Below are 12,012 nucleotides of genomic sequence, written 5' to 3' on the forward strand. Positions count from 1 at the left end.
GTAAAAAATTATATTTTGGTTGTTCATTCCAAACTACTGAAAGCTGAAAATTTGGCAGCGTCATCAATAATTTATCATGAAGAGTCCCACACCGATCATAACAAAAATTTGCTCGGTTATCATAAATTACGTGAGCCAACCAGGGACAAAAACAAACATGAAGCTACATTGATCATTTTAGAACTGATTCATTGAACAGAAACCATTGAAAATCATATTGCTCGGTTTTCGCTGTCTAGAATCATTTTACTAATTCAACAAGCGCTAGCTCGCCAAAAACCTGTTTTTTCTATTTTTGGTCGTGGAGCCGAATTGAAGTTACGCTTGTTGCAGCCTAAGTAAAACTACAATAAGATTTTTTTCCGACGTTTGCAGAAAAAGAGAAGTATAAATGCTTGGTGTGAAATTCTTAATTAAACCGAATTTTAAAATAACAGTAGTTGAGTATGGAGATTGATCCCTCGGTCTTCGGGAGTCCGGCGGGGGCGCACTCACGACTTCAATAATCTGACTCTGCGGTCGTTGGTTAACTTAGGCGTGACAAAAAGCCCAGCGGTAGAAAATCATTCAAAATTGATTTGAAGTAATTCTATTAGTCGCTATTTACGACTCAAATTCCGACCCTTAGTTTTTGATACTAGTGGCGCAAAATTCATAATTTCTCAAAATTTCAATTACCAAAATTTATTAATAAGATTATATTCATTGGACTTTTGTCAATTTACATAAATTGTGAAGGGCAGTCAAAATATTCAGGGTTTTGCCTCGATGTACGAGCAGTCTTTCTCTTTTTAAGGATATAAAATAGTTTTGATGATTATATTGTGACACACGATGAGGCACAAAAAACTGCCTGAATTGCAATTTTGCGCCATTTTTTACCTAAAAAGTATATCAGAGAACGCTCAATGGCTAACAGTGTTTTCAGTTTTAAAAGTGCCTTAACATGAAACTGAAATGATGAGTCACATCTAACTTTGAGTTGAGATACCTATTTTTGTGTGGAAACAATCGAATGCAAAATATCACAACTACGTATAAACAAAATCTAAGAGACTTTCATTAGGTATAAAAATTCTACTTACAAGCCGGTTAGGTCATGCTATGTGTGAAGGCCAAATCTTAACACAACCAATCATTCAAGTCAAAATAGATTTTAAAACAACAAAAGAGTAGATATATTTCAAAAGGTGGGTCTTATGCACTAAACGGCGCAAAATCAGTATTTCTTCATCTTTCTTGATGTCAAATTAATAAGGTTGAATCTTATTGGCAATTTATACACTCAAGTTCAAATAAGATGGTCCTGCATTTCAATTGAAATTTCACGCAGATAAATTTGTTGGCCGACATGACCAAAACAAGAAAATTTTTAAACTGATGAAGCCATTTTTCGAATTTTTCTCGGCAGAAAAACTTACTATGTGACTTGAAAATAACTTTAATATTAGGCAAAGTTTAACATTTTGGTATTTTCGGCTACAAATTTTTTCTGCTGGAAGTTTTGATTGAATTGCCTGACCATGTTAGTTCATTTGGATTGGCTAATATTAGCCAATCAGATTCGACTGTATAAATTTTGGCTCAAGATATTAAAATATTGGTTTTAGGCCGTTTAGTGCATAAGACCCCAAAAGGTGGCAGATTTATGTTGAATCGCTCGATCATTCTGTCTTATACTTCAAAAAAAAATTCAATCAAATTGAAAATCTCTATTTAGTTGCAAAAGAAGCGTAAAATTAAAATTTTCGACTTAAAATAACTCTGGCAGAATTTTCGCATATATTAAACTATTTTAGTAGCATAAAAAATGACCAAAAAACTTAAGATATCAAGCATGTTGGTTCTCAACTTCAATACAACATTACGATAATTTTCTAAGGTGCCACCTATTGTAATATATCCCCAGATAACAAAAAAAAACACGACTGCTCGTATCAGGGCGAAGCCCTGAATGTTCTGACTGCCTTTTAAGGTTTATGGACCAGCAGTAACATTAAAAAATTAAATGTAATAAAACAAAATGAAATAATCTCCCACAAAATAAGTAAAAAAATGATGTAAAAAATTTTTTACTTACAAAATTTTTTACTTACAAAATTTTTACTTCATTTTTTACTTACAAAATGAAGTAAAAAAAAAAAACAAAATAAAATCATCTCCCCACACGCCATATAAAGTACAAAAGGATAGATTTCGCTCCTTGTAACAAAACAATTATGGCAAATAAGCTTCTTACGACCAATTGGAACGATTTCTAAGACGGATTAACTCTCCGCTTACGCGTTAATACCGCAAACTATATCGCGCGTTAATTGTCCCAAATTGGTCAAACCCTCATAACTTTACGAAAAATGATCACAGGTGAAATATTTTTTCAAATTTGAGCTCATGACATCAATACTTTTCGAATGATATAAAAAAATTCCGTCAAAAGTGGCTAGTTAAAAAGTCGAAATTTGTCTGAAGAAAGAAAACCCCACCCCGAGCACAAATTTTCCGTTACTTTCGTATCGAAAGTCGGAACAATAAATGGCAATAAGTGCAGATTCAACTCAAATAATTGATTCGCTCATCGAACACTTATACATCGAACAGTATTTATAATCTTTTTCAAAGCCAGAATAATTGCAAGCGATTAAAATTTGAAAAACTTATGTCAAGCTGATTTTTTTACAGAAACTATCTCAAAACAAGTACAATCATTGACTGAAGAAAAAGAATAGGCTATGCATTATAGTTCAAAACCAACACCTTTAAAATTTTGCAACCTTATGAATTTTGCAACCTTATGAAGTACGGCTCCGGTGCTAAATTTATGAAGTACAGCTCCCGAAGGTTCAAAATAAATAGCTATATTGTTCTTTTTTATACTTCGAACAGTACATACAACCAAACTTCAAGTTGAAGTATTCGCAAAAAAAAGCGTTTCATTGGATGTTTGAATAGATTTGGTGAATTTTGAGATGGTGATAGTTTTCATTTATTAGAAGGGCTCACAAGAAATAGCTAGAACGTTGTTTTTTAAACATCGAACAGTATTTTTAACCTAATTCATAGCTAAATTTTTTGCAAAAAAAAAACGTATATTTGACTGCTTGAACAAATTTATATTTGGCGGACTTTTTTTTTACAAAAACAATTGATTATCATGTATATAAACATGTAAAAACCTAAAACGTCAAATACAGAGGGTTTATTATACAATTTAGGTTGCTTACGGTCGTATTTTCAATAAATCTGAATCAGTAGGCTTGGCGTGAAAAAAGCTCAATTGATTAACGGTTTCAGTTGTTACTTTGCTGAACTTTGCTTTATTTTGAAAATTCATCACTCGATGTTGCTGTGCTGAATAAACAGTATTGAAAACACCATTTCAAGGAAAAATTGTTAAGAATGAATGCAATGTGAGCTCTGCGCGCAAGGAGTTCTCCAACGGCACGAGTTCTCCGTTAAGTTTAATCAATCGGGGAGGGAAATAATTTGAATTCGTGTTGTCACATTTTTCAGATGGTACAAAAAATATGTTCGAAAGTAGCAGCGCATGAAAATGCCTCTTGAACGAAGTAAAAAATTATAACGATCACTTATAATTAGCCGATTTCTTCAGAAATGCCAATAAGATTTTAGTTGCTGAACTTTGCGACAAATTCACGCCAGCTTCCTAATGCAATAATTCAGTGTTGAAAGTGAATGCTTTTAGAAAAAGTCATTAAGACTCAGTCCAACGTCGCGAGCTGAATAGAGATTGAACTTTTGCAATGAACTATGATGATATTTTTGTCACTAAGAAACGAATGTTTAGGATTAAATTGAAAAATACAAGTTTTTATGAAAAAGAGTATTGCAACTTTCAATATTGTGTCTGAAGTTTGTGGTTGTTAGGAGTTTTTTGCCCATGTAACAATCAACGAAATATGCATTTTGGATAATCATTTGGGAGCTCAGTGAAAAAATTGTCTTATCAAGAGAAAACAGTAATAAAGAAAATTTAGTGTTCCCATTTTTTGGCTAGGCAATTTAGTGGTGCCAATTTTGACTTGAAAAATGAGCCTGAATAAGCCTTAAACATTGACTGAATTGGAAATTCTGATTGACTTCAAAACACCAACTTTTTGCTTAAGAGGCTGCTGCAAGAACCAATTTGTTAACTCTCCTCACTCGAATCCAAAAGCGATAAGGATTAACGGTCGGTGGTCGCTTTTGTTTTCAAAAAAGCTACAATTTGATCTAATAGCTACATTTCCAATTGTAAACTAAGACCAAAGTAGTTCATAGCGATGCACCCAGCCATATTATAACGCCGTTACTTTTTTGCGTATATAAAAAAATCCATAGGGACTAATTTGGAATTACATCAAATTCATTGAGGGTTTTTTGCTGAATTATGAAAACAAGATAACATTATGATAACTACCTTTAAAAAAGTTTCCCTTAATTCAATTTTTTCACTTCAAAACCATTTGGTCATGCAGTGAGTGAAGTTCGAAACTTAGCACAATCAATCATTCAAGTCAAAATAGTTTTTTTCTACTCCGAACAGTGTTTTCGATTAACTTGAGAAAATAATTTTTTGCAAAAAATGCGTAACATTTAAGCTTTCGAATTAAACTTGCATAACAAAAACTATCTTAGAATCATAAAAAATTGAAAAAAAAAGTTGAATTTTTATGCATGATAGTTCTCGATTTTGATACAACGTTACAAAAATTGTCTAGGTTGCCACCTAATAAAAAATTGCCTCGGATAAAACAAATGATAAGTGAAAATTCAACTCAAATAAGTGAATTGCTCTTTCTTATACTTGGAATAGTGTTTATAACCTATTTCAAAGGAAACTTACTTGCAAAAGAAACTAAAACTTTGAAAACTTTTATCAAGCAGATTATTCTTTTTACTTGTATAATAAAACTTGTATAATCAATTGAATTGATAGAAATGAATGTATCTAGTTCTCGAATTGAAAATAACACTACTTAAAAAGTTTTCAATAGAGCAACCTTATGTAGTACGGCTTCCGTAGGTGATAAGTTTCAGTTAGTGAAAGATTCATAGAAAATGGTTTGATTGTTCTTTTTTAGGCTTCGAAAAAGTTTTTATAACCAAGCTTCAAGTTAAGTCATTTGCAAAAAAGCATATATTTGAGTGTTCGAATATACTTTTATCTGGTGCATTACTTTTTTCTACATAAACAGTTGTCGACAAAATTGAGTCAGAAACTTTTGGTATGAAGAGTTCTAATGGTTATCGTTTTCAGTTGTTTTTGTTTCTTGACTGTTGCTTATTTTTACAACTTCATCTTTCATCGTTCCTTCGCTGAATGAACGACAGGCACATTAATGGCATTTGGGTTTCTAGGTTACTCGGAAAAAATCTAGCACACGTTTTTATGGTTGATCTAAAAAAAATTGATTGTGACGGTTTTAAAACTTATAAGCAATATAATTGGCGTCGAGTTGCCACAAATTAGAGAAGTTATTTAACGTAGAACTCGAACTCAGGCAGTTCGTTAGTTTTTGAATCGCAACAATGTTGTCACTGTCTCAATATCGCCATATGTAGTGCAGCTCCCGAAAGTGATAGTTTTCATTAAGTGGCAGGTTCACATCAAATAGCTTGATTGTTGTTTATTTTTTAGCTAGAACATTATTTTTAACCTAGTTCAAAGATAAATTATTTGCAAAAGAAGCGTAAATATAAAATTTCGAGCAATTGTTTATCTGGCGGGAAATTGTATTCACAAAAACGATTTAAAACATGTCAATTATAAAACCATGTACAGTTTAACATGTCAGATAAAAAGGCTGTAATTTAAGTTTTAGATAGGCGAATTGTCTAGAGAGCTGGGTCAGCAGGTTTTGGGCTTGAGGTTTTTGCTCATGGTTGGCAAAAAAAATGGATTGTGCCATTTTCAAAACTTTTACGCAATTCAATTGGCGTCGACTTGCCGAAAATTACATAAATTTTTTACCGTAGAAGTCAAATTCTGGCAGTTCGTTTGTTGTTGAAATTGCCACAATTTTGCCGCTTTCTCACTTTTGCCATCTTATTTACTACGGCTCCCGAAGGTGGTATTTTTCATTCAGTGACAGGTTCACATCAAATAGCTTGATTGTTGTTTATTTTTAGTTAGAACATTATTTTTAACCTAGTTCAAAGTTAAATTATATGCTAAAGAAGCGTAAATTTAAAACTTTGAGCAATTTTTTATCTGGCGGGAAATTGTATTCACAAAAACGATTTAAAACATGTCAATTATAAAACCATGTACAGTTTAACATGTCAGATAAAAAGGCTGTAATTTAAGTTTTGGATAGGCGAATTGTCTAGAGAGCTGGGTCAGCAGGTTTTCGGCTTGAGGTTTTTGCTCATGGTTGGCAAAAAAAAGGATTGTGCCATTTTCAAAACTTTTACGCAATTCAATTGGCGTCGACTTGCCGAAAATTACATAAATTTTTTACCGTAGAAGTCAAATTCTGGCAGTTCATTTGTTGTTGAAATTGCCACAATTTTGCCGCTTTCTCACTTTTGCCATCTTATTTACTACGGCTCCCGAAGGTAGTATTTTTCATTCAGTGGCAGGTTCACATCAAATAGCTTGATTGTTGTTTATTTTTAGCTAGAACATTATTTTTAACCTAGTTCAAAGTTAAATTATTTGCCAAAGAAGCGTAAATTTAAAATTTCGAGCAATTGTTTATCTGGCGGGAAATTGTATTCACAAAAACGATTTAAAACATATTAATTATAAAACCATGTACAGTTTAACATGTCAGATAAAAAGGCTGTAATTTAAATTTTAGATAGGCAAATTGTCTAGAGAGCTGGGTCAGCAGGTTTTCGGCTTGAGGTTTTTGCTCATGGTTGGCAAAAAAATGGATTGTGCCGTTTTCAAAATTTTTACGCAATTCAATTGGTGTCGACTTGCCGAAAATTACATAATTTTTTTTACCGTAGAAGTCAAATTCTTGCAGTTCGTTTGTTGTTGAAATTGCCACATATTTGCCGCTTTCTGACTTTTGCCATATTATTTACTACGGCTCGCGAAGGTGGTTTTTTTCATTCAGTGGCAGGTTCACATCAAATAGCTTGATTGTTGTTAAGTTTTAGCTAGAACATTATTTTTAACCTAATTCAAAGTTAAATTATTTGCCAAAGAAGCGTAAATTTAAAATTTCGAGCAATTGTTTATCTGGCGGGAAATTGTATTCACAAAAACGATTTAAAACATATTAATTATAAAACCATGTACAGTTTAACATGTCAGATAAAAAGGCTGTAATTTAAGTTTTAGATAGGCAAATTGTCTAGAGAGCTGGGTCAGCAGGTTTTCGGCTTGAGGATTTTGGTCATGGTTGGCAAAAAAAATGGATTGTGCCGTTTTCAAGACTTTTACGCAATTCAATTGGCGTCGACTTGCGAAAATTACATAAATTTTTTACCGTAGAAGTCAAATTCAGGCAGTTCGTTTGTTGTTGAAATTGCCACAATTTTGCAGCTTTCTCACTTTTGCCATCTTATTAACTACGGCTCCCGAAGGTGGTATTTTCAATTAGTGGCAGATTCACAACAAATAATTAATTTGTTTTTTTTAGACAGCAAACAATATTTATAACCTAATTCAAAATTTAATTTTTAGCAAAAAAGCGAATATTCAATTTTTTGAACAAAAAGCTTTATATTTTACAAAACTGTTTCGAAAACATTTACAGTATAAAAACTTGTATAAATTAGAAAGTCAAATACATTTTAAAAAATCGAGATCGCAAAAGGGGGTGTTTTTTAGAGAACTGAGACAGCAGAATTTGTCATGGAAAAAAAATATTATTTTCAGTTGTTAAAATTCTGACTATGCTTCGCTGAATAAACAGTATTAAAAAAATAAAAATCCTTAGGAATTGCTTGAACGCCACAAAGTGAAGAGAGATGAAAATTTTGGTATGAAAATTGATGATAGCCCTTCAATTTTTGATCAATCTGAGACAAATTTTAGTAGTTGTCTATTTAAAAATAGCAGCTTAAAAACCCAACCTTTTCCGAACTAAAAATATACAACAATTGGTAATTATTAGTCAATTTTTTTAGAATTGCAAAAATGATTACAGTTGCTGAATATTGAGACTAATGTACGCAAGCTATATTAATGGAATAAAATCAATGTTGAAAATAAGTCATTCAAAAAAAGTCAAAGAAGAATTAGTCCAACGTCGCAAGCTGAATGGGAATTGAACCTTTGCAAGGAATTGTGCTGATAATAATTTTGTCACTTTGAAATGAATAGTTTTGGATAATATTGAAAAAGGAAAATTTCAATGGTAAAAATTGAATTCAATCTGAGTCTTATGGTTGTTTGCAATTTCTTGCCCATAAAACAATCTACAAAACTTGAAAATTGGGTGATCATATCGGAGTTTAGTAAAAAAATTTGCCTTATTAGGCGAAAAAACTAATTAAGTTGCTTCTTGATTGTACCGACAATCGCGGTGGCATAATTTGGCTGGAAACCTTAGTGGTCCCATGTTTTATATAGGTAAAAAGCTCTACATCATATTGAAATTTTCGATATTGCGTTTGAGGTTTGTGGTTGTTTGAAACTTCTTGCCCGTATAAAAATAAAAAAAAAACATGAAAGTTGGGTGATTATAAAGGAAGTTAGTAGAAAAATTGCCTTATCAAGCGAAAAAAGTATTAAAATTGCTTCTTGATTCTACGGACAGTCGTGGTTTCATATTTTGGCTGAAAACTTAACTCCATGTTTTTGGCTAAAAACTTTAGTGGTGCCAATTTTGTAGCTGGAAAAATCTGTATCAGCCTAAAACAACGGATGAATTGAAATCTTTCATTGGCTTCAAAAGATCTTAACTTCTTGCTATCCATTTTTTGTTAGCTCTCTTCACTCAAATCCAAAAACGATAGGGAGATAAAAATTCGTCGATGGTTGCTTCCGATTTCAAACCAACTAAATTTGATCTAGTAGATAAGTTTTTACGATACATCGGAAGCAACCAACGACGAATTTTTATTTCCTTATCGTTTTTGGATTTCCTTATCGTTTTTATTAAAGAGCCAATACTCCTTGTTTTTCTAAGTATAAAGTTCCATAGGGACACATTTGGAATTGTATCAAGGTCATTGGATTTGATGAGTTATGAAAAAAAAACATAGCATGAAAAAAACCAGCATGAAATTTAGCATGAAACTTTAGCATGAACTAAAATGATCCAGGAGAGTTACATCTGGTAGAAACTTTCTGCATACAGATTTTTTTTGTCGGCATAAATTTTCGTTGTTTCCGTAACAAGCGAATATAGTTTGCTGTTTATAATTCCTCAACTGTAATCGGAATCCGCAAATGGAAGTGGAATCCCCAGAAAACTGTCAGCGGTTTCCGCTAATTGTAAGTCTGTTCTGTATTTTTGTAAATGATTCCGATTTTAAAAGCAAAAGACAGGGACTTAATCATTGTCAGCGGTATTTCAGAACAAATCTTGAAACATTGGTCAAATTAACCGAAGGATGTCACCCTTTAGAGTCAATCCCAAGTCATTATTAGATTTTTAGGGATGGATGAGTTGGAAAACACAACTTTTCATTAATTTCATAAGGAATGAAATCATTATTTGGGATTATAGTGGGTTCATTTATTTCCCAAAATGATTCAAAATCATCAGTATTTGAGATGAGATGGTTAAGGAGAAGGGTTTATTGAGAGATTCCGTTAGAGGTTTATTGGAAGTAAGTTGGGGCAGGACTTGATATCGAACCTTTGGTAACTCAACTGGCAGCTCAACTGGTCGTAGTAATTGAGATTGAACTCGCTGGGTTGACTGACTATCTGGTAAATAAAAGATTTAATTTATGTAACTGCTACTATATGTAACAACTAAAGGTAACTGGAATCCGCAAACGAAATGCGGACTCCGCTTGCACTTTGCGGATTCAGCTTAAAACTTGTGTATTCAGCTTACACTTGCGTGTTCCACAACAGCTCAATTTTACTTTTTGTTTGTAGATTCAACCAACTGTTCCAGATTCCGCAATATCGGTTGCGGATTTCGCAAATTCGTCTAATTTTGGAGAAATTTTGAGCGTTACAGTAATTTAACTATTTGTTTGTGGAATCAAAAACAGCAAAAAAAATCAAAGAAAAGTAGCAATATTGCGGATTCCGCTTAAAATTCACAAAATGCGTATTTTGGCATCGTAATGATTTCGTCACCTATTCTAATGTATCAAAATTAGGAGCATTTATACAAAGAGGTGGCCATTTAAGAACTTTTAAAAAAGTGTTGCATAAAGTTTGAGAAGTATTTTGCATAGAAAATTTTGTAAACACAATGTTCTGCCAGATTAATTCGCAAAATCAAATGTCACGCTTTCTTTACAGCTAATTTGGCTTTCAAATAGACTCTAAAATCGAATCTTATGCTATTTTTGCCTGAAACAAAAAAGCATAAGATTTCAAACAGGGTTTAGAGAATATCGAATGATGAATTCAAGAAAAACATACATTTCAACTTTAAAAATTTGATATATTGTTTTACCTTTTACAAATGATTAACAGAAAGGGGATTCGCCAGGATCAATAAGTGGGAGGCTTTAATGGGGGCTATCATGGGCCGCCTAAAATCTTTAAAGGAGCTTCAAAAGTTTTCGGAGTCAAAAAATAAAACAATGTAGTTTGCCAGCCTTTGACTGGTCTGTTGCATGGACCCTAATTTTGCGATACTGCAAGTTCGAGGTCTTCCTCTAAAATATATCTATAAATCCCGCAAATCGCTTGCTTGTCCGGTAAAATTGATCAGGACTAACGAATTTGTAAACGTTCCTATCACCCTTGTGAATCTGGTAAAAATGATCAGAACTAACTTGTAAACGTTCCTATCGCAATTGTAAATGGTCTACAATCGCAATTGTAGTTTTTGGGTAATAAAAAACTAGCAAATAAAAGTTTATATCAGTTTAGATAAACTATTCCGAGCAGTCGAATACTTCCATAACTTGAACTATGTTTTAGTGTAAAGAGAAAAATTGGGCTTCACAATGAGCACTTACCGGGCTTGCAGAGCAGCAGTAGCGTCTAGCCGGTGTACATAATTGTCAAAATGTGAGATAATGAAATAAGCAAAATTAGTTTAATAGAAAAGGGCACATTGAGCATACTGATAAGAAACAATTAAATTTAACCATTTTTTTCATCTAGTGTTAGATGAAAAAATAATTGCATTTAACATTGTCATTTAACATTGATCTCGAAGGTTGAAGAAAGAACAGAAAAACAACATGCCTAAAGTTATAAAGAGCAGTTTTTCTTCAATGATCTTCTGAATATAACGTGAAGGTTTTTCCAGTAAAAATTTCTGGGAAGGCTACCCTTGCTACCAGAGAAAACCAATTCGATTAACTATTCGAGTTTTATTCAAGGTTGACTGAAAAAGAGTTAGAGCGAATTATTCGATTTTGTATCAAAAAATTAAAAACTACCACTGTTCTAATTAAATACATACCAGCGAGATATATGACTGAGTAAGTGGTATTTGCAAGATAATTTTCACTGGCTTGAAGTTCAACAGATCTGAAAAGTCATGGGAAAAACCAAGAGAAAATAGAAAACGTTACTTCAACGGACTAGCAATTCATAAAAACTTTTTCTTTTCAAATTTCGAAGCAAATCCAATTCAGAGAACAGAGGGGTCCCTTGTGGGGCAACAATATGAGTACTAAATCTCTTTTAACCAAGATTTCGGACAAAAACATTTTTTTTTGCATTTTCGGTAATACTTGCAATTCGTGTCGTAATCTTTAATCTAAACAAAAATTTGCTGAAAATCTTGTTGGTAAAATTAACTTTTCGGTACAAAGGTGTACGATAATTTGACACAAGCTAATCAAAACAACCAATGAGTGTATTTGAGAAGATTTGTTCTTTTTGACGGTCAACCTCAATCAAACTTGAACCAATTTAGAGAAACAAATTGGTTAAAAACTATCAATTGGGGCTACAGTCCCTTA

The sequence above is a fragment of the Symsagittifera roscoffensis genome, chromosome 1 (genome assembly GCF_963678635.1).
Source record: "Symsagittifera roscoffensis chromosome 1, txSymRosc1.1, whole genome shotgun sequence".
In the NCBI taxonomy this organism is placed as follows: Eukaryota; Metazoa; Xenacoelomorpha; order Acoela; family Convolutidae; genus Symsagittifera; species Symsagittifera roscoffensis.